We start from the raw sequence: 24,322 nt of genomic DNA, 5'->3' as shown, positions 1-24,322 counted from the left end.
TTAGTTACTGACTTTGTTTCTGTTTGTGTCTTTTATTTTTACTTTTGATAGTTGATTTAGTTTTGTTGATTTCAGGTACTAGAGAAGCAAGACATGGATTTTACTACCATTCAAGCTCAATTGGCGGAACTTACTTCTCAATTGTCACAATATGCCGAAAGGACCACAATGCAAAGTGTCCCTACATGTGGTGTGTCATATGGGCAAGGATATCCAACTCAGCAATATTCTCAATTTGCTGCGAATGAAGATGCTTGGGGTTATCAAGGCCATAGCCAATCGTGGGACAACATGTTTTCCAACGCTTACAATTCAGAAAGCAGTCTGTTATCTTTAGGAGTGATAAGGTTCCGGGCCACCACCGCAACGGTCATATCATTCTTCATCACCGAATCCCTAATGGTAAGAGGACCAGTAGGGGATATGAAGGATGGCCGCCATATGTTGTCTGGAGAAGGCATGGCTGCCTCTTCACCAAGGTTCAAGTCAAAACGACGGTCGGAGGGGCCGAACATTTTCAAAGGTGTTGAAGAAAGAAGAGGTCGGACAAGTCAAGATCGTAGAAGTGCAAGAAGGGAGTTTCTACAGGCAGAAATTCAAGTGTGCTTTGAAATGTATTGCGCGCCTCTATAAAAACCAGTACTTTATGGGATTTCAGAGATCGAAGAGGCGAGCTCAGAAATCGAAGAGGCCAATTCAAAAATCGAAGAGGCCCTAGCTTTCTCAAAAGCTGGGCTTGCTCAGAAACCATGGGCCAATCTTCTTTTCTAGATTTGTCCGCACTTGTCACATGCAACCTCTGCACTCGACAGAGCTCAGAAATCGAAGAGGCGAGCTCAGAACTCGAAGAGGCAAGCTCAGAAATCGGAGAGGCATCTGCTTTTCCAGACGTCTCAGCATTTGTCACATACACACTCATCTTTGCGAAAATCACGGGCAGTTTGTCGAAGCGCTGATTCCAGATATCGAAGAGGTACTTGCTTTTCTAAACGTGTCAGCGCCTGTCACATGCACACTCAGCCTTGTGGAAATTACAAGCAATATGTCGAAGATTTCTTGTGAAGTAGAAGACACATGAAGTTTACTATTAAATCCTCCAACAGTTGCCGACAAGAGTGAAAGAATAGTACCGGTTATTAATTCTTATAAATGTCAACCTTCACCCTCCATTGCAAGGCAGACATACATAACCTTTCTTCATCTCCGAGAATGCCTTCCCAACGAAGCCTCTCGAGTCACTCAGTGTTCCGTATTCCTTGGGGTACCTCTGCAAACAACTCATCCAAAGAAAAAGTATTTCATATCATGAAGGTTGAAAGAAAGAGTATCTTATATCATGCTTTCTCCCTGTCCTTCTCCTTGTCGTTGTTTTCATCTGCAGGACAAAGAGAAAGAGAGCAATCAGCCAGCACTTGGTATCAATCTTCTGATCTGGAACCGACTGCTTGAAACCCCTTCCTGATTGCTTGCCTAGCCTTGCTCTCGGGTACTCATTTTCAACATCTTATGCTTCCTCTTCGTCTACCGCATCTGCTTGGGGAACAAATAAGGGAAGTGAAAATGATACCTCGAAGCATGTGGAGACAATGTGCTAATTCATCCTCAGCTAGGGACAAGGAGAAAGAAAGCAAATGGTGGGCACTTGGAAATATTGAAGAAAGAAACAGACCATCACCTCTACCTTGTGGCTGCCTGCCGTGCAGAAGAAACAAGTAGAGAAGAATGCAGACTGCACAATCAAATCAACCCAGCAGAAGGAGTTTGATTTGAAACCAAGGAACTCTGATATTCCTCGCTCAGAATTCCAAACCAGTTCGAGATCAAAGCTGTGGAAAGTCAACAAGATCATCTATCTCCAAAACCATATTGCGTTCTTAAACTCTACTCTGTCTGGTTTTTACTTTGCCATACTTGTCATGTTTATTCGGTGTTTGTTTGTTTGCTTGTTTTTGTGTGAGTTTATGCTTGAAACATTGAGGACAATGTTTGATTTAAGTGTGGGGGGGGGGTAACCAAGTTGTTTTGCATGAAATACGTAGGAGTTTATCACCCATTATTTCTAGTGTTGTTCCTTGCTGTATTTAAGTGTTTTTAAGCTGTTTTGGAGTGTTTTTGTGTGTTTTGACATAAAAATCCGAAAATCTCATAAAAATTTGAAAAATTGTTTTGAAAAACCCAAAAAGAGTTGTTTTTGTGTGTTTATTTGTGTCTTAGGGTACCTTCTAACAAAATGATAAGGATTTGGTTTTTAATTACATGACTATTAAAGAGAGTTATAAACATGGATGAAAATTTGATTTACTCTTTAGTGTATGCTTGGTTGTGGTTATAATTTATGATTTCACATGCAATCATAAAGGAAAAATCAGTTTTTGTAACATGCTTGAAGGAAGGAACTCAAATGAACGCTACAACCTTGTGAGACTTGAGCCTAAACGTTTATTTGGAGAGTTAATAATCTGTTCACCATTGTTTTCTAAAGTCGTTGCATGATCTCATTATTCTTTGCTTGGTTGCTAATTAGAAGGCGTTTCATCATTTAGTTCCAAATGGTAGAACTCATGCCTATTTTATTCAAAGCATGCTATTGATTTGCATAACACATATTCAAGATGAAGTTGTGTAGTGACCACCAAAGCCAAATTGCCATGCCCCTATTTCATTATGTGTTTAAGTTTAACCCTGTTGAACCTGTTGAACCTTGTTAAGCCTATGTTCTTTGTTAACCCACACTATCCTTATCTCGCCTAGTTTTAGGACCATCCATACCCTTATTCTTGAAGCATAGTAAAGCGTGACTTAAAATGAACTCCTTTTTTTATCAATGTATTGCAGAAAGCAAGTGTGGGGAAAGTGATTCTTGTGTGTGTGTGTGTGTGTGTGTGCCAAAGTCCTTAATAAGGCACGGGTAGAAAAGAAAAAAAAAAGAGTGAAAAGAAAAAAAGAATTGAAAAGAGTATGAAAAAGAGCCCTAAATGTTGCATGAATCTTCCTTTTGTATTTAAAAGTTGATTCTGCATTCTAAAGTGAATTCCAAGTGTCTATTTCATTGCTTTGCTTGCTATCGCTTTAAGAACGTTTGTTATTCCTATCCTTTCTTTATTAGCCATTACCCCCAAGCCCTATTACAACCCTTGACTTCAATCTTGAGTGTTGTGTGTTTCAATTTGTGGAGTTCGAAATTGGTATGAGCATATGGTGTCACTGGTTCTCGCATCTAAGTAGTAGCATTCCATTCATGAGATCATATCTAATCATGCTTAATAACTCCAGAAAATTGCTTTCTTTGTTATAACATATGTGAGTCCTAGTCTTTCGTGTTTACATCAATCTTCTCACATATACTTGTGTAGGGTGTGTAGTCAGAAAATGTGTGTGAAAATAGAGAGTATCTTGTAAGGAATTGAGCAAATTCTCTAAGGCATGTTACTACATTCAAAACATTGTTTTAATTAGTTAATTGTGAACTAGTAAGTGGTGACTATGATTAAGTATGTGCTCAAGTGTAAAGATGACCAAAATCTGTGGGAATGATGATTTTTAACATGTCATGTTTCATTAAAAATCCCTGAGGTAAATGTTGGAAGATCTAGGTTGTGTTTTGTTTGTTTTGTTTGTTTTGTTTTGCTCGAGGACTAGCAAAAGCTAAGTGTGGGGGAATTTAATAGGAGCATATTTATGCAACTGAGTTAGCTTGTTCTCATGCATTTATGTTGTTATTTCTTAGTTAATTACGTATTTTAAGCTATTTTCGTGTGTTTGTATGTCCATAGGCCTTATAAAGCAATAAGATGCATTTTGGAGCAGTTTTGGGCTTGGAATGAATAGCACATGCATGGAGCAAGGTGGATGGACGAAATTGAAGACTAAAGAGGCTAGGAATGTGTTAAAGAGAAAGAAGAATTAATGTAAAAATGACAAAGAGCTCAGCCAGAAAGGGGTGTCACTCCACCATTCACCTTTCCATCATTGACGTGCACCACCATTGCACTCCCTTTGGATTCCTATGACGTGCATCATCATCCATGTTCCCTCCATTGACTCATTTGTTGCATCATTCCACTTCCTTTCCTTTGTCTACCATGTGCACAATATCCTTTCACCTTCTTGCACTCATTGATTCACCACTTACTCACCTTTCCACCCATGCCATGCATAATCACCCTTGTCCCCTCCATCATTTCAGATTTCATGCATCATTACATTGAATCATTGCACTCAATCGCTACACCATTCCTTGTTCCCTCCATCATTTCAGATTCATGCATCATTACATTGAATCATTGCAGTTAATTGCTACATTTCAGATTCATGCATCATTACATTGAATCATTGCACTCAATTGCTACACCATTCCTTGTTCCCTCCATCATTTCAGATTTCATGCATCAGTACATTGAATCGGTGCACTCAATTGCTACACCATTCCTTGTTCCCTCCATTATTTCAAATTTCATGCATCATTACATTGCATCATTGCACTCAATTGCTACACCACTCCATGTTCCCCTCCATTGCCATGTACTTCCTCTATAAAAGGAAGTGTGTGTAACATAAATTTAGTTCATACTGGGTTAGATCATTCACTCTCATTTCAACACAACCTTCATCCAAACACATCCATTCATCCATACAAACAAACCTTCAAACACTCACCAACACCTTGTGCCGTAGCGAAGGAAGGGAAGGAAAGTGCTTAAGTGCTTGCTGTCCAACTTGGATCGTTGGAGCGTTTAGGTGTTTTCTTTCTTTTGTTTCTAATGTTTAAATTCATTTCCTTTCGTTTTGTTGTAAATATGAGTGGCTAAACCCCTCTTGGCTAGGGGTGATTTCAAAGCCATGATTATGTGTGCAATATAATTTGATAAATTCCAGTTATGAACTCTTGAATCGTGAATGCAATTGGCTTAACTATTTGATCGATAACTTATTTGTATTTGTTAATTAAGGGTCGACACTTAATTGGCATGCATAAATCTGTTGCTAGAATATAAGGAAGTTTCACATAATTGTTACAAACTTATATTCACACGTAGTGAAGGTCGCTTATAAACGATCCCGTTAAGTTCAATTCCTAGTATGAGTGACATGATGTCATAGTTCCAAGTGCTTTGTCAATGCTTATGATTTTCATTAAACGTAATGATCTTTGAATGTATCTCTATTATGATGTCATGTAGGGAACTTTAGAAGAATGTTTTGGGTTGTCGAATGATGTCATCCATTTCAATAAAACAAGGAAAATCTGAGAGTTAACTAGTGATGTCACGGTTAATTTGGAGCATCGTCGTTCATAATTCAATGAAGTAGTAACTGGAAATTAAGTTATTTGCATACATGTCATGTGTGGAGAAAAAGCCTCTAGCTATCCCATCCATCATCTTATTTCTCTCATTTGTTTTACAATCTGTCTAGTTGTTCATACTTGTTTGTTTGTTACAACTTCATCCAAATCAAAACCCTCCTTTTAGTTTCTTGTTTCAAAGTGTTTCGAATATGTTTTAGTTTGTGTTTTTAAGTGTTTTGATTCAAGTAAAAGTCAATTTTCGTCCAAAGTCAATTTTCGTCCAAAGTCATTCCTAGTGTCTAGTTTAAGTTTATTTGGTTGTTTTAAGCTGTTTTGAGTATTTTAAGTTTTCTTTGAGTCTTGTGAATCTTGTTAAGTGTTTTTAAGTTTAGTTTTATGTTTGTGAGTCAGTTTAGAGGTTATTAGCAAGCCCTCCTAATCCTTGGTCCAGAACGATCCCTACTTATACTTATACTACAATTGTGAAAAGAGGGTTAAATTTGTGTGTTAAGTTAATTTTCGCATCATAAAGCTTTTGTGGGTGAAGCTTTTGTGGTGGGGGAAGCTTTTGTGGGTGAAGCTTTTGTTGGTGAAGCTTTTGTGGGTGAAGCTTTTGTAGGTGAAGCTTTTGTGGTGGGTGAAGCTTTTGTGGGTGAAGCTTTTATGATGGGTGAAGCTTTTGTTGGTGAAGCTTTTATGGGAGAAGCTTTTATGGGAGAAGCTTTTGTAGGTGAAGCTATTGTGGGTGAAGCTTTTGTTGTTGAAGCTTTTGTGGTGGGTGAAGCTTTTGTGGGTGAAGCTTTTGTGGTCGGTGAAGCTTTTATAGGTGAAGCTATTGTGGGTGAGGCTTTTGTGGGTGAAGCTTTTGTGGGTGAAGCTTTTGTGGTGGGTGAAGCTTTTGTGGGTGAAGCTTTTATGGGTGAAGCTTTTGTAGGTGAAGCTTTTATGGGCGAAGCTTTTGTAGGTGAAGCTATTGTGGGTGAAGCTTTTGTGGGTGAAGCTTTTGTGGTGGGTGAAGCTTTTATGGGTGAAGCTTTTATAGGTGAAGCTTTTATGGGTGAAGCTTTTGTAGGTGAAGCTATTGTGGGTGAAGCTTTTGTGGGTGAAGCTTTTGTGGTGGGTGAAGCTATTGTGGGTGAAGCTATTGTGGGTGAAGCTTTTATGGGTGAAGCTTTTGTGGTGGGTGAAGCTTTTGTGGGTGAAGCTTTTATGGGTGAAGCTTTTGTAGGTGAAGCTATTGTGGGTGAAGCTTTTGTAGGTGAAGCTTTGGAGTTGAAGCTTTGTAGGTGAAGCTTTGGAGTTAAAGCTTTTGTTGGGTACCATGAATTGATTTTGCTTCACACGATCTTGATCGAGATAGTGTGAAGTTTTTGAGAATTTGTAGTTGTCCCCTCCATTGATGAAGCTTTGTTGAAAATGTGAAAATGTGGGAGAGACAACATATACAAATTTTGCTTCCACACTGTTGAGCAAGAGATTGTGATGTAAGCCACACCTTGTAGTAGTTGAAGGTTTGGATGAACCATATAAATTGAATTTGCTTCGAACAGTCTTGAATTTGCTTCAAAGGTTTGAGAATTGTAGTTGCCCTCCATTGATGAAGCTTTTGTTGGCACCATAAATTAGTTTTGCTTCCCACTGTCTTGATCAAGAGTGTGTGAAGTTTTATAGAATTGTGGTTGCCCTCCATTGATGAAGCTCTTGTTGTCAATATAAATTGGTTTTGCTTCACACTGTCTTGATCAAGAGTGTGTGAAGCTTTGGAGAATTATGGTTGAACTCCTTTGATGAAGCTTTTGTTGGCATCATAAATTGGTTTTTGCTTCACACTGTCTTGATCAAAAGTGTGTAAAGCTTTTGAGAATTATGGTTGCCCTCTATTGATGAAGCTATTGTTGGCACCATAAATTGGTTTTGCTTCACACTGTCTTGATCAAGAGTGTGTGAAGCTTTTGAGAATTGTGGTTGAACTCCTTTGATGAAGCTTTTGTTGGCACTATAAATTGGTTTTGTTTCACACTGTCTTGATCAAGAGTTTGAAGCTTTCTACAAGTTGTAGTGTTTGCATTGTTACAGAAGGGAAATGTCTGAAGCAGATGCAACAGGGTTGAATAGCTTGATCTTCGTATGCCATGAACTAAAGTTGTTGTTAGCTTGCAATAAGACTTTGTTGGTGATCATAACTCTTGTTGGGCATAAGTGCTCCCCTAGTTGAGTTGTCAAGCTTGAGGGTTTTTGATTATTTGTGAATGCTAGGAGTCCACATGTACAAGTTGTACCACTCGTCTTCTGGTAGGTGGAATAAATGGTGAGTTGCTTTCATCACTTGGTTGGTGGTACGAAGGTAAGTTCCTTCATCACCTTTCATCACATTTCATCACCTGGTTGGTGGCACGAGGATGAGTTTCTTCTTCACCTGGTTGGTGGAATGAATGGCAAGTTGCCAAATGATATTAGAGTACGGGTTGTACATTTCATCACCTGGTTGGTGGCATGAAAAAGAGTATGGGTTGTACATTTCATCACCTGGTTGGTGGCTTGAAGGAGAGTATCGGTTGTACGTTTCATCACCTGGTTGGTGTCATGAATGGCAAGTTGCCAAATGATATTAGAGTACGGGTTGTACATTTCATCACTTGGTTAGTGCCATGAAGGAGAGTACGGGTTGTACATTTCATCACCTGGTTGGTGGCATGAAGATGAGTTCCTTCTTCACCTGGTTGGTGGCAAGAGTGGCAAGTTGGCAACTGATATTAGAGTACGGGTTGTACATTTCATCATCTGGTTGGTGGCATGAAGGAGAGTACGAGTTGTACATTTCATCTCCTAGTTGGTGGCATGAAGGAGAGTACGGGTTGTACATTTCACCATCTGGTTGGTGGCATGAAAATGAGTTCCTTCTTCACATTTCATCACCTGGTTGGTGAGAATAAAGGCAAGGTGTCTAGGCATATTGTAGCAAGTGTCGAATGACACAAAGGATGTTAAACCCTTTCAAAGCACAGTTGGCTTATGTATGAATGTGTTGGAATGTATGATTGAACAAATATACTGTGAAGCTATTTGTTTATTTGTATAGTCTTGTTGACATATACTTAGACTTTGTTTCATGTTGGAAGCATTCATGTTGAAGCTTTGAACCCGAGTGTTTCATTGCTAGGAATGTAAGAGGATTAGGACAGAGTTGTCTAAATCACCTCTTTATTGAATTCATGCGAAATAGTCTTCGTTTCATAGGATGCCGAACGGCTAAAGCTTAACACTTGTACAATGTAAGTTTACTTGTAATAGTACTTCAATGAAGGATTATTTTGTGAAAACATGTTCATTTAAGCAACATCAATAAGCATGCAATTAACAATTAAAGGCGGAATCATGCTAGCATGCACTTAAAAACAAAACATTAACCAAGAAATTCAAAGCCTAGTAGATTGGTGAACCAAAACTCAACTCAAAACAAAGTGAGTTGAAATTGTACCTTTGTAGATTCCTCTTTGCATAAGCAAAGGCTAATCACCCAAAGAGAGGGCCTTCATTCCTTGCATAATAAATCTATGGATTTGGATGGATGAATAGGTTTCTCCAAGTTCCCAAAATAGGGAACCTCTAAGTCTTTTCACCAAGGAGAGATTGGAGAAGAAATGAGTGACCTTGGAGTAATGGGATTGCAAGAAGCACCCCCCAAGGTGCCCGGCCTCTTTAGAGAGAAATGGAGAGACAAGTTCTCACCAATTTTCTCCAAAACAAACCCTTAATGAATTTTAGCTATAAAGTCATATTTATACCTTTATTCATTTGAGTGGCAAACTTGTAAATAAGTCCAAGTTCACTACCCTAAACATCGTGGCCGGCCATTGGGATATTATTGGGCTATTATGCCCTTGTGAATCTTTATTCATTAAGTTGTCATACAACCTAAGTCAATGGGTTTGACGTTCGAAGCCCATTGGGCCTAAACGTCCAAAACTATCCCGAGGTCTTTTAACGAACTTATTCGTTTGATTAATTAACATATTAATTAATCCTTGCCATAAATAAATGATTAAACCATTTAATCATTCTTACTCACCTCCGTTTAATCTCCAATCTCCACCTCTTATGGTGTGCGATCCATTAGGTTCCTTTTAGCGAGGCAGTGGGCGATTAAAACCATTTCAAATCGATTGTGAATTGAAACTTACTTTCAATTCTCCCTTTAGTGATTATACACGTTTAGGGCTTCCACAAACCATGAGTGACACCTTGCAGCATATCATGGTTACCCAAGCTAATCAGAAGAGGTAGAGAAAACCTATTCAGTTTGGGATTACAAATGCAATACGGTCTTTCTCTAATACAATACTCTTGACCATATTGTTTGGTTTGATAGTTTATTTATTCATGTCTACTATCCAATGTGATTCGTGTGCTTATATGATTTCCTTGAATGTGATTCGGAACGCATTCCCAAATCTCATTCATACTCTGGCCAGAGATTCTAAATCATATCATAGAGTATTCTCCCTCAAACGGTTTGAAGGTTAGAGATCCCTTGTTGCGCATTCACTTGCCTCCATGACTAAGTGGCTTAACCCCAACGATGTCGTGGACACCCCGATGGGGTGACTTTGACATAATCAAAGATCAAGGACTTAACCACAAGACAACTGTGATGCCTCAGGTCAAAGGACTAATTTGCATTATCCCAAACATGAGTTCTCATGTGACATGAGTATGAGAACTCTTCGTTGATCACGTTCAGTGAACTCATTCTCTACTGAGCACCTACGTACTTGTCTTGATGTCACACACACCAATGACTCGAGACTAGTCACTCTCCCTGAGAGAAGACATAGCACGTACCGATCTTGACGGACTGTCAATGCCCAATTGACAATCCTATGATCAGGAACATTTAGGATGTGTCTACGAAAGAATGGTCTCATGAATCTAACTTCATTAGATTGCATTCTCCCAATCACATATTCCTTGGACTTTATCGTTTAAGCATATAACATTTATATGAGACGGCTCAAACAATAATCTTTGCCCTTTATAGTTAAACTAGATTAGTTTAACATGTAAAATGTCCGTAAAGTATCATTATATGATTGGCTTTAGGGCAAATTTCCAACATTCAAGTGATCAACGTTCCATGTATGGCCGAGGGTCTTGCTATCAGAGCTTCTAAGCTTGTAGGAGCCAGGGTGACTGATGCCAACAACTTCAAACGATCCATCCCAGTTTGGACTAAGTGTTCCTTCACTCGAGACTCTATCGCAAAGTAATCTTTTCTTCAATACCCAGTCAACCACTTTGAAAGAACAAGGTTTGACCCTTGAGTAATAGTAATTGGAGATGCACTGCTTGTAGGCGACACTCCTCAAGTGAGCCTGGTTTTTGTGTTCCTTGACTAGATCTAAGTTGAGGGTAAGTTATTTGTCATTTTCGCTTTGCACGTAGTTCTGGACTCGGAACGTTGCTTGCTCAAGGTCAACTAGGACAACTGCCTCTGTACCAAAGGCAAGTGAGAATGGGGTTTCTCCTGTTGATGTCCGATACGAAGTGCGGTATGACTAAAGAACTTAGGGTACAAATTCTGGCCAACAACCTTTAGCCTTGTCCAAGCTGGTTTTCAAAGTTCGCCTGATTATTTTGTTGATGGCTTCAACTTGTCCATTAGACTGGGGATGAGCTGGGGAGGCAAAACATAAGTTGATATTGAACTTAGAGCAGAACATCTTGAACTTATTGTTGTCGAACTGTCGCCCGTTGTCAATGACTATCGCATTGGGAATGCCGAATCTGCAAAGGATGTTCTTCCATACGAAGTCTTCTATTTTTGCCTCAGTAATGGTTGCCAAGGGTTCTATTTCGACCCACTTTGTGAAGTAGTCGACTGCAATGATTGCATAGTGAACCTTGCCCTTCCCTGCAGGCATTGGGCCGATCAAATCAAGTCCCCATTGGGCGAAGAGGCAAGAGCTGATCATAGAAGTGAGTGGCTCGGGAGGGGAGTGAGGAATAATTACGTAACGTTGACACTTATCACATGAGCGAAATATTCTGATGGCATCTTGGTGGAGTGTTGGCCAGTAATATCCTTGGTGAAAAGCCTTGTGTGCTAGGGATCAAGATCCAGCATGATCTCCGTAGACTCCTTCATGTATTTCCCGAAGGACAGTTTCCGCCTCTGTGGGCGTAAGGCTTCTTAGGTATGGTAGGTTAAAACCCCGCTTGTAGAGTTGGTCATTAATGATCAAGTAGCGAGTAGCCTTGTATCGAATTTGCTTAGCTTGGACTTTATCATTTGGAAGGGTGCCATGAGCAAGGAATCTATAAATCGGGGTAATCCAACTATCCCCCTGTTGTAAGTTGCACACTTCCGCAACCATGGTGCTAGGTGCTGCCAACAATTCGACCTAAATTTTTCTCCCAATCTTGTCTTCCACCGCTGAGGCGAGGCGAGCCAAAGCATCTGCATGACTGTTTTCCGCTCAAGGAATTTGGGTGATGTGGTAGTGGAAGTGCTTCAGCAACAATTGTGTTTGTGCCAGATATGCTGCCATGGACCTATCCTTAGCGTCAAAGTTGTTGGTGACCTGGTTAACCACCAATTGAAAGTCACTGAATATATCAATTCGTTTAATCCCAAGGTGTTTGGCCAAACGTAAGCCTATTAAGAGGGCTTCATATTCGGCCTCATTGTTCGACGCCTTGAATTTGAAACGAAGAGCATACTCCATCGCCACTTTGTCAAGGGTCGTAAGGACTAGTCCTACTCCACAACCCTATTGGTTGGATTAGCCATCAACATATAGACTCCATGTTGGGGCTGTTGGTTTTATTTTATGAGCTTCCAATTGGTTGGATGAGCCATCAACATATAGACTCCAAACATTGAATCACCATTTAGTTGCAGCCAACAATCTTTGAATTAATTGAAACCAAGACTATGTCAAAGATGGTTTCTTCCAAGTCAACCAATCTCTTTGATTGTAGTCACCTTAAGCAACCAATTAGCTATTAAAGGTTTCACTATTTCGGGTCAAATGGTACTTTACCATTTCCTTGAGTATATGTCGTATGTACACTCAATGTAGTCATAAGGATTTTCATTCTTATTTCTTTCGAATTAAGAGGTGTAACTCTATGACATAGTCATAAAGTTCAAACCATTCAACTGAGACGGTTTATAAATCCTTCTCGACTACCTTGGAGCTTGTGGTGTATGAACTAGTTTGTTATATTTGTTGATTATCATCTTCTCTCTCAAAGAACCTATTCTTTGAGTTCTATCTCTTGTTCATTTGCGCTTAGGCAAATCATATTGTAGGATTACAATGAACTACCCAACAAAACAACATTTGTTAGTTGGTTTATAGAAGTGATATCCAAAGGTTAATTTAAGGATATCCACAAGATAATTCTCAAACAAATATTGCTTATTAGCACACAACCCCAAATCTTAACACGATTAAGACTTATCTTTCTTTCCAACTACATCCTATGGAGTCATGAAAATTTTGGAAGATCTTCTAATTGACAATCATATTGTCTTAGAAGTATATATCCTATATATGGGTAATTGATAACATCCAACAAACTAAATCTTATTCAAGTTCGTTCTTCTCCAAATGGAGAAATCCATTATCTTATGATGCTTCGTTCCTTGATATCTTTCAAGGAAACTGTTCTAAAGTGTTACCTTTTCTTGGATCAAATCTAAGGAGGTAAATACTTTAGACGTCTTACTCATCAACTTACATTCTTGAATTCTTTGAAACCTTTTGCAAAGTATTCGGACTTGTGTTTTTTCAAAATAAACGATAGTCCAACCGAGAGCAATCTTCGGTCAATGTCATACAACATGAGTAGTATTATGTTGTGGACAAGTGCCACTAACATCTAAGTGAATTAACCTGAACAACTTTGTGATTCTTTCTTCCTTTCCCAAAGAATAAAGATTCAAACATTTTGCCTCTATACAATTTTAACAAGAAGGCATTGGATCCGGATCTAACGATCCAAAGCATCCATCTATGACCAACTCGTAATTTATGTTTTAGAGGTATCACAACTCAGTTGGGATTAGTCATTACCTTGCAACCTTTTGGGTTTTAAGCATCGTTATATTCTAAACAGTTAACACTACCATATCATCTCTACTATATAGATAATTAATTAGATTACAATAATCTAATCATTCATTAATAAAGAACTAAGTTTTGTCAAACAAAACATTCATCCATTTCTCATACGGAATTAAGTTCCTTTATTCAAATTGGAATGCAAAGACAATCTTTATTTTTCCATTTTCTTTGGTAGTTCATATGAGGAAGTAAGTACTACCTGCTTTTGCAGAGATCTACATTTGATTCACGTTCTGAATGTGAAGTACTTTCTCTTCTCTCATTAATCTTCTACTTCTTATTAGCCACACTTTTACAACGATTGTAAAACATAGTTACTAATACGGAATTAAGCATTCAAGTAGAAGAACCAACTATTTTGAACTTTTCAAGAACAATTTACAACACCTTCGAAAGGTGTGTTCTTGACACTTGCAAGACATTTCTTGCAAATACCCCTTCCAATGTCCATCCTTTCATACAGAAAGTTTGTTCCTTTGGAGTTATTTCGCCTTCTTCATTTGACTTCTCCTTTCACTACAATAGTCATGGTCCCTAAACTCCCACTATCACTCTTGAAATTTATTTCAATTGTGTTATATACATCAAACAATTTGGAGAGCGCGTGGTTATTGTTCACTATATAGTTTACAATAAACTTAGTGAACCATTTGGATAGGGACACGAAAGTGAAGTCCTTCCCTAGTTTCCGTATCTAGAAGTGGTTTAACACTTCAACACTCAATGATTCAAAATCATCATAAGTCCTTGTTGATGGACTATTTTTGTCAACCAACCATTATGTTCTAAACACAATTGCAAACTTTCAAGAGTTGTTCAAGGCAACTCTCATTTCTTCATATAACAATTTGTAAGTGAAGAATCATGGCACATAAATTGTCCATGCCCTTGTGCTTACTTCTCAAGTTCCTTGTTCATGTAACAAAGAAACGAGCACTAATGTTTGCGTTAACTAAGAGTTGTTCAAAGCAACTCTTACTTCTTCAGACAACAATTTGTAATTGAAGAATTATGACATTAAAAGTGTTGTCCTCTTTATGATAGACTTATCTAACATGTTCTTCCAATGATACGTTATTTACATTATTAATAGGAAGATTACGAGGATGAGACAACTTAGGTACATATACAAGCCATTAAAGACAATCTATGGGATTGTAGTACCAAGTCTGGAAACTAAAGCTTTCGGCTTTTTCTTTGTCAAGTTTTGTATAGCGTTTGCAAATATATTGGTAAATAAATACATAACGAATATAAATTGATTGATTTTAAACCATTTGATCCGGGTCTTTAAATCAAATAGCACCACCCACTATTTTTGGCAAATTCCATATCCCTCATCGGAATTCGAGAGTTTTGGAGGAAACTCTTAGTAGGGTATGGGAGACTCATCGTTACCAAGCCCACCTCACAATGATATGATGTTGGCTAGCATCAATAATAATAAGAGAGTACGCTTACCCATTTGCATCTCTTGCAAGTACCCATCTTATTTGGCCTCTATAGAATGAAGCCTCACAATGATATGATGTTGGCTCCATTGCACTTAGTTAAGTCATTCCCACCATGCAAGTTCGAGTAGGGGTTCAAGAACAACCTCACAATGATATGATGTTGATCATTCTCGTTGCCTACCTTCACAACATCATGTATGCATATCGAACTCCTCCTGAGTGTAAGCACGCACTTTGTACTCCCCCATGATAGGGTGAAGTCGGTGTACGAGTCACAAACGATCGGAGCCTACCACGGTGGAAGGCCATGAAAGAGTGTTCAAAGCACTCTCACGCTTATCAACTTAATAATGGTTTGGTTGAGGGTTTTAGGTCTCATCACATATAAGCATGTATTTTAATCTTATTAAAACAATTTGGTCCTATTACAACTATTGGTGCATGTGATTGATTTAGTTGTATATGATACTCCCACTATGCTTGTAAAACGGTTTTTCAAGCAAGAGTATATGGTACTACTAACATAAGGTTTGCATTCATTGATGGACTATATAGATGACTATGAACCTTTGATTCGATCCAGCACGAGCCTAGTGTTGAATCTGGGTCTAGGGATGGTGATTGATTTTAGTTACGTGTTTAATCACATTAAGGCGGGTTTTCTTTACTTTGAAGTACTTCTTTTATAACATTTGATCAAAAACAAATTACTTTAAAGTAAAGAAGAGCTTTTGCTCTTTTACAATATTTGATCATATCAAATTACAACCAAAATCTAATCTACACATTCCCATGGTTCAAACAAATTTGAGACGGCCTTTCACATAGCTCAATTATCGTAGGCTTAGGTTCATAATCACCATTTCTTTAATTAATTAACGCTTTAACTAATTAAACTTGAATGCAACATTTTCATTTGGTTTTTGTATCCATAGAATTGATTTAAATGGAGCTAAATGAAATGAAAATCCAATTCTCATTTAAAGATACAAAACTATTTTGTTCTCAACTAATTTGGGCCGAAAAACAATAACCTCAATTATTGGGCTATATTGCAAAACACAAACTTTTGAGGTCACTTTGTAAAAACACAAAAGTCCACTACTTCATGTAATTACAACTAGAACCCAAAGACACCCCAAAAACTATTAAACTTAAGGGAAAAAACATATTAGCATACTAGGGTACTTAGGGGTTCCTAATGTCACTTTATAACACTTTTAACAAGACAAACATGAACCCAAAAAAAACACCCTTTGGATTTGGCCGAATTTCCCCAAAAACATGGCACCAAATTTTAGCTCCAAAATTCATGCTCATATGAACCACATCTACAACATTTGAGATGGCAAATTTTCTAACAAAATTTACATTCAAAGAAGCAAGAATAAAGCTTGTAACAATTACAACATTCAAATCATAAACTATGAAAATACAAAACCCAAAAGGATTCACCAACTACTAGACCTAGGCTCTTGATGCCACTTGAAGGAAATTTTGTGAAAAACATGTTCATTTGAGCAACATGTATGACATGCAATTAACAATTAAAGGCGGAATGATGCTTGTATGCACTCAAAACAAAACATTACCCATGAAATTCAAAGCCTAGTAGTTATGTGAACCAAGACTCAACTCAAGAACAAAGTGAGTTGAGAAATTTTATACCTTTGTTGATTCCTCTTTGCATAAGCAAAGGCTAATCACCCAAGGAGAAGGCCTTCATTCCTTGCTTTTTAGCTCCATGGATTTCTTGGATGAGAATGGTTGAAAGGATTCTCCAAGTTCCCAAAGTTGAGAACCTCTAAGTCTCCACACCAAGGTAGGACTTGAAGAAGAGATGAATGACCTAGAGGAAGTAAGATTGCTAGCTAAAATCCTCTAGGGTGGCCAGCCTCTTAGAGAGAAAAGGGAGCTTGTGTTCTCATCTTTTCTCCAAAACAAACCCTAAGGATGAAATGGCTATAAAGTTGCCTTTATACCACCTCACAATTGAGTGGCAAACTTGCAATTAAGCCAAGTTCACTACCCCTCTCTATATGGCTGGCCATTAAGGGTTCATTGGGCTTTCAAGTCCTTTGTGGTTTCAAGTTGTCATACAACTTGAGTTAATGGGCTTGACATTCAAATCCCATTGCGCCTTGCGGCCCAAAACTAACCCGAGGTCTATAACGAACTTATTCGTTTGATTAATTAACATATTAATTAATCCTAGCCATAAATAATTAAACCATTTAATTATCCTTACTCATCTCTGTTGTTTCTTCAATCTCTACCTTACACGGTGTACGATCCATTAGGTTCCTTTTAGCGAGGCAGTGGGCGATTATAACTCTTTCAAATCGATTGTGAATTGAAACTTAGGTGAAGAACCTAAGCTAATCAAAAGAGGTGGAGAACCTATTCAGTTTAGGATTACAATGCAATACGGTCTTTCTCTAATACAATACTCTTGACCACATTGTTTGGTTTGATAGTTTATTCATGTCTACTATCCAATGTGATCATTTACTTATATGATTACCTTGAATGTGATTTGGAACAACTTCCTAAATCTCATTCATACTCTGGCTAGAAATTCTTAATCATATCATAGAGGCTTAACCCCAACTATGTCATGGACACCCTCGGATGGAGTGACTTTGACATAGTCAAAGATCAAGGACCTAACCATAAGACAACTATGATGCCTCAAGTCAAATGACTACTTTGCATTATCCCAACCATGAGTTCTCATGTGACATGAGTATGAGAACTCCTTGTTGATCGCGTTCAGTGAACTCATTCTTTATGGAGCACCTACGTACTTGTCTTGGTGTCAAGCACACCAATGACTTGAGACCAGTCACTCTCCCTAAGAGAAGACATAGCACGTACTGATCTTAACGGACTGTCAATTCCCAATTGGCAATCCTATGATCAGGGACGTTTACGATATGTATACGAAAGAGAATGGTCTCATGAATCTAACTTCTTTAGATCGCATTCTCCCAATTACTTATTCCTTGGACTTATCGTTTAAGCATATAACATTTATATGAGACGGCTTCAAAAAATAACCTTTGCCCTTAAATTAAACCATATTAGTTTACCATGTGAAATGTCCGTAAAGTATCATCATATGATTGGTTTTAGGGCACATTTCCAACAGGTAGAGGGGAAGAGAGGACATCGATCTCCATCGGTGTGCATCTGGTATGCCATGGTGGACTCGAAAAGGTTAAGGTGTTCAATCGAGTCCTCATTTCCAGTATAGAGTTGCATGCCAAGCTTCTGCTTTGTCTTTACTTGGAGGGGGATGTCGAGAATCCTCCTTGTAAAACGGCCAGGCCTAGGTTGGTTCCAATCAGGTATGTCAACTTGTCGTTCGGGCTTCAACTTGTTTACTTCCTTAAGAAGCTGTAGGACAAGAAGGTCCTGAGTGGAGTCATGTACCACTGGAGCTTTCTTTCGTAAATCTCCATTTTCTCTTGGAAGTATGAAGGTTTGATCAAGAGCATGTGGTTTTTCCTTGGATTTTCCGTACTGACTTCCAAGGTATGTTTGTCGGAACATCTCTGAGTCCCCTATACCTTCATGTTTCTCTAGGACTTGTTGCCCCTTCCCCAAATTGGTAGCTGGCCTGGGACATGGGAGGGGACTGAGTCTTTTAGAGACCCTTGGGTTATTGATCTTCGAGCTTACATGGATAGGATTGTCTTGACGTTGCTTTAGAAAATCTCGACAGTCGCGAAAGACGGCTTTCGATCCTTCCACTCCTTTTGTAAGGAGGTGTTTTCCTCCACTTCTCCTACTTCGGGTCGAAGCTGCTGGGTTGAGAGAAATCTCATGTTGATCAATGTTCTAATGATTAGCTTGCTCCTCATCAGGGATACCCATGTCGAAGGAAGGTGACCTTCTGTGTTGGGGGGCACCCAGATGATGGTTGATCTCCACAAGGGTAACGAGCTTGCGTGTTTGAGTACGCCTAGTTTCGTGAAGCGTCTCAAAGAGCTTCTCATACTGCTCCTGGAGGACCTCATTCTTCATTGCTATCTTGTTGTTCTGAGCTTCTAGCTCATCGACTTTAGCTTGAAAAGCAACCCTTTTTCCTTCCTTCTTTCGTTGCCTCGCACCAAGTGCAAGAGGGGTGTCATTCTGCATGCTGTGGCTTCCTTCACTCTCCATGTTGTAAAGGGATGCCTGGTCAAAAGAGAGCGTACGAATGGTGGAAACCACCGTAACAAAGCTGAAGCGAGTGGGAATAAGTGTCGTTCCCACAGATGGCGCCAAATGTTGATGCACAAAATCAGTGTGGACTTTGGTACAACAGAAAGTGTCATGTTTGTGACCTTCGCTAGATTGCTTCGGTCACTAGTGTGAATAAGTATGTAAATGGATAGAGACAGGAAAGCTAACACAAGATATACGTGGTTCACCCAGATTGGCTACGTTCACCGAGTAGAAGAGTTCTCATTAATTGTGAAGGGTTTACACAAATACATAGGTTCAAGCTCTCCTTTAGTGAGTACTAGTGAATGATTTAGTACAAATGACATTAGGAAATATTGTGAAAGAATGATCTCTATTTATAGAAGAGAGTTTCTAGTTTCATTCTGACATTGGCACGTGTCGTGTTGTGATTGGCTTCTGATGTTGACATGTGTTGCGCTATGATTGGCTTTTGATGTCGACATATGTCGCGCTGTGATTGGCCTCCTGGTTGGAGGGAAACTCTTTTGGGTCCTTGATAGTATAACGTTGACCGGTGTTCAGTAATTTCGGGATTGGTCAAGTATGGTGCAAACAGTTTTCACAATGAATTTTGAGAACAAGCATTTCAATGGGACCGTTTCCCCTGCTTTTGCCAATCTGACATCGTTGAAAAATTTGGTGTTGAGTCGTAACAATTTGGTTGGGTCGATACCACATAGCTTGCTAAGCTTGGCTCAACTTCAGCTTCTTGATGTTTCCAACAACAATCTAAGTGGGGCAATTCCAAAATTTCCATCTACGGTGAAGTTAATTACAAATGGTAATGTGTTGATTGGGACAACTCCGAGCACTGGAGGGGGAGGAGGTACTCCGTCGGGTTCTGGTTCTAATGGAACTATTCCTAGTGGGAGTACAGCTCTGGTATCGAATGGTTCTTCAGTATTGCCTGCTATGATTGCTGGTATAGTTATTGCTGTTATAATTTTCATTGTGGTGGTATTGTTTGTGTCCTTCAAATGCTATACTAGTAAAAAGCATAGGAAATTTGGAAGGGTGGATAATCCATCAAATGGGACAGAAATTGCTAAGAGTGATGTTATGAGTAGCGCAAATGGGTACAATGGAGTTACAAGTGAACTGCAAAGCCAGAGCAGTGGTGACCTTCACGTTTTTGAGGGTGGAAATGTTGCGATTTCGATCCAAGTTCTTAGACAAGTGACAAACAATTTTAGCGAGGACAACATATTAGGCAGAGGAGGATTTGGAGTTGTTTATAAAGGCGAATTGCATGGTGGGACTAAAATTGCCGTCAAATGGATGGAATCTGTGGCAGTAGGAACTAAGGGATTGAACGAGTTTCAGGCAGAAATTGCGGTCCTTACTAAGGTCAGGCATAGGCATCTGGTTGCGCTTTTGGGATCCTGTATCAATGGCAACGAGAGACTTTTGGTCTATGAGTACATGCCACAAGGGACTTTAACACAACATTTATTTGAATGGCGTGAGACTGGAGTGCCTCCACTAACTTGGAAGCAGAGAGTAACAATAGCATTGGATGTGGCACGAGGAGTGGAATATTTGCACAGCTTGGCTCAACAAAGTTTTATTCACAGAGATTTAAAGCCCTCAAACATACTATTGGAGGATGACATGAGGGCCAAGGTTGCTGACTTTGGTTTGGTTAAAAATGCCCCCGACGGGAAGTATTCTGTTGAGACAAGGTTGGCTGGGACATTTAGATTTTCATCTATGAATTGAAGGAATCGTGCATTTGCCTAGCTTCAATCATTCCAGACTTCCATCATTAAGCTAACTTATATATGTATGCAAATCTGCAAAGTTAATATTGCCACTCAATTGCATCAAACATGTCATCTAATTCTTTCGGAGGAGAAAATAGTATTTGTCTCCTGCATGTTTTGTTTTAACTAAATTTTAGAACCTCAAACGAGGAAGGAAAAGAGACAATATAATACCCTTCAGTAATTTGTTGAACTGGACTTTTGAATTCACTGGGAACTGCTACTATTAAAGAGTTTTGTCAATTTGTTGTCACTTTAAAATTGTGAATTTACGTTTTTGTCTGTGATTTAATTGTAGTTATGTCGTTATGCTACAACATTGATGTGATTTGTGTTCCTATAATCAGCTACTGGCAGAGTCACTACAAAAGTAGATGTTTATGCTTTCGGAGTGGTTTTGATGGAGTTAATGAGTGGTAGAAAAGCTCTAGACTCATTTGGTCTCATGGTTCCGCAGAGTCCTTGTCAACAAAGAAAACATTCCAAAGGCTATTGACCAAACTCTTGACCCCGATGAGGAGACAATGGAGAGCCTATACAAAGTTGCTGAGCTGGCAGGAAACTGCACTGCTCGTGAGCCATACCAGAGACCAGACATGGGACATGCTGTCAACATCCTGGGTCCTCTTGTTGAGCACTGGAAACCGACCACCCATGAAGAAGAAGAAAACTCTGGCATTAACCTGCACATGAGCCTTCCGCAAGCGTTACAAAGATGGCAAGCCAATGAAGGTACTTCTAGGATGTTTGACGATATGTCCTTCTCTCAAACTCAATCAAGCATCCCTTCAAAACCTTCCGGATTTGCTGACTCGTTCGATTCAATTGATTGTCGATGATAAAAAAAAAGAAATAGAGACCATAACATTGTGGAACCTAGAAAAAGAAACCCGAAAGGGTTGGGATGAGGAAGATATGATCGAGTAAAGCAGCAGGTATCACAAGTTTATTGTATTTATTGGTTTTTTTTTTTTCGTTCTTTCCACGATCTTTGTCAGTAGACCTCAAGAACCTCTAAAAACTTTCTGTTATTGATTCTTGGATTGCTAGCATATTGATTGAGATGCTACTGATCATGAGAAAGAAAAAAATGAAAAAAATGAAAGAAATGAAAGAAATTTTGTTGTATGATATTTTTATAACACTCATTAGTGAATTGTTTAATGATATTCCTTTTTCCATTTTTCTTTCTTCTTTTGACTATTCATTCATTCATTATCTTTGACGTGTCTGCTTAGATGATGCCCCAAGCTGTATAACAACATGGCTGCTTAGGATTCTGGTTATTATGCTGTGCAAGATTTAATCATAAAAAAATAAATAAATAAAAAGAAACAAAGATTTAAGTTGATATGATTGGATGTAAAGCTGGAAGAGAGAGAGAGAATTCCACATGGGAAGACAGCATGTTAGAAGGAAACATGTTAGGTTGGTTGTAAGGGTGGATGTTGTTGAAAAATATTAGGATTTTAGTTTATTTGAATATTTGATTTTTTGGGCTTAGCCCGTTAGCATTTGAATTTTGATTTCTTACCTTTTAGGATTAGAGTTAGTTTATTATAAATAGCGTGCTTCTTATTCATTTGAGAACAAGTCATTCACAATGTAGCCTCTTGGAGTTTTGTAACCGTTCCGACATTCTTATTTGTTTAATAATATTCCTATTATTTTGTTAGTCTCGTTCGTTGCGCACTCTGATATTCAACTTGGTATCAGAGCAAGTTTCATCCTTTGGGATTTAATATGTTTTAGGTTGGTATCCGTTTGGTTGTGTCTGTTGTCGTTCATGTTCAGATTGTCTAGTTGTTGTTGACAGTTTGCAGGGAAAAAAAGTGTGTTAATTTTTTCAATTGTGTTGATGGCCTGCTGCTTCCCCACCAGAATCTGCCCCACTGCCTGCTGCTCTCGCCCACATCAAACCTGATACGCAACACCACCATCCTCCATCGATTGTTGCACCTTGCCATATGTTGAATCCGTTGGAATCTCTGCCTAGAAAGAAAGAAAGAAAAAAAAAACAAGAAGTTGAAAGGCAGGAGAAAAGAAAGAAAAAAAAAAGAAAAAAGGAAAAAGAAAATTTGGCTGTTTGTTTTAGGCCCACACGGCCAAAGGAAAAAAACATGATTAAGTTTGTGTTTAGGCCACACGAGTTGTTGGCTTGTTTGAGATTGTTTTGTGACCGTCATTCGAGTGCTTGGAATTATGACCACGTGAGTGATAGTGTTTATGTTTGTTCATTCGTTGCTTCAATTGAGATATAGAAATCTCGTCCGTTTAGTGACGGGTTCTTTGCATACTTTCAACACTTATCAGAATCAGTTTGAACCAGAATTAGTATGCCAGAAAGAATCCAGAGTCAAGAATCAAGAATCGAATCAAGTTAAGTTTGCATGCCTGCCAGTCCGCATTTACTTGTTTGCAAACTCATGTCATATACCGCATTTACTTGTTTGCAAACTCATGTCATTTACTTATTTGAATATTTCTTTTTCTAGGCTTAGCCCGTTAGAATTAGGGTTTTGATTTCTTACCTTTTAGGATTAGAGTTAGTTTATTATAAATAGCGTGATTGTTATTCATTTGAGAACAAGTCATTCACAATGTAGCCTCTTGGAGTTTTGTAGCCGTTCCGGCATTCTTGTTTGTTTAATAATATTCCTATTATTTTGTTAGTCTCGTTCGTTGCGCATTCTGATATTCAACTGACCTTTTGTTTGAAGATGACTTTTGTAGTGTTGCACATGTTGTAGGACCTTACACACAGACACATAATGAATTTGGATCCTCTTCAGACCCTAGTGTTTGGAACCAAAGAATCAGAAAATCGAAGCCCTTGGTTTGTGTGAAGTGGGCCATCACAAAGAGTTTGAATGGTCCAAATTGCCTGGAACTTAAGTTCTGAACAGTAAGATCTGAATTATATATATGGTTAAAGAAAGAGGAGACGGAGATGATTGTTAATAATTTGGAGACATAAGAAAGAGGGAGATGATTGATTGTTTATGTGGAATGGTAGTGACAAGGATCTTATATATGGTTAAATGTCAAGGCCACAATAGGTTAAATTACGTATGTGGAATAAAATAGTTGAATTTGTATTACCGTCTGAGGGCGAAAAGCGAAAACAAATCGGCGAATTTAACATATCTGCTGAAGTTGCAATCCTTAGCTCCATCAATGCAACGCCTCCAAAAGAACCAACCAAAGCGATGAATCTAATTGGAAAACTCTCAGGGCACGTTTACATACCGGTAACATGAATTCATTTACGGAATTAGATTCCGATTACAGGATACACCTTTATTTACGTAATCTTGAGGAATCAAAATACATGTGGGGTCCACACCAATTAGGGAATCCCTCTCCTTATTTTGGATGAATTGGACTCCATACATGAGGGAGGTATTTCAATTCCTGGACACCTGAGGAATCCGGAATGGATTTTTTCTACCA

At 38.7% G+C, this 24,322-nt stretch overlaps 1 long non-coding RNA gene and 1 pseudogene across 1 annotated transcript in view; one reads left to right on the top strand and one right to left on the bottom strand.

Moving 5' to 3' along the window:
* The window catches only part of LOC126596383 (receptor-like kinase TMK4), a 38,463-nt pseudogene extending 16,755 nt beyond the window's left edge, over window positions 1-21,708 (top strand).
* Window positions 1-24,322, bottom strand: part of LOC126596385 (uncharacterized) — a 98,095-nt gene that overhangs the window by 62,719 nt on the left and 11,054 nt on the right. The gene's annotated exons all lie outside the window — the stretch shown is intronic.

This window comes from Malus sylvestris, chromosome 13 (assembly GCF_916048215.2).
Source record: "Malus sylvestris chromosome 13, drMalSylv7.2, whole genome shotgun sequence".
Taxonomy (NCBI): Eukaryota; Viridiplantae; Streptophyta; class Magnoliopsida; order Rosales; family Rosaceae; genus Malus; species Malus sylvestris.
Note: the sequence above shows the minus strand (reverse complement) of the source record. Positions and strands in the feature narration are given on the sequence as shown.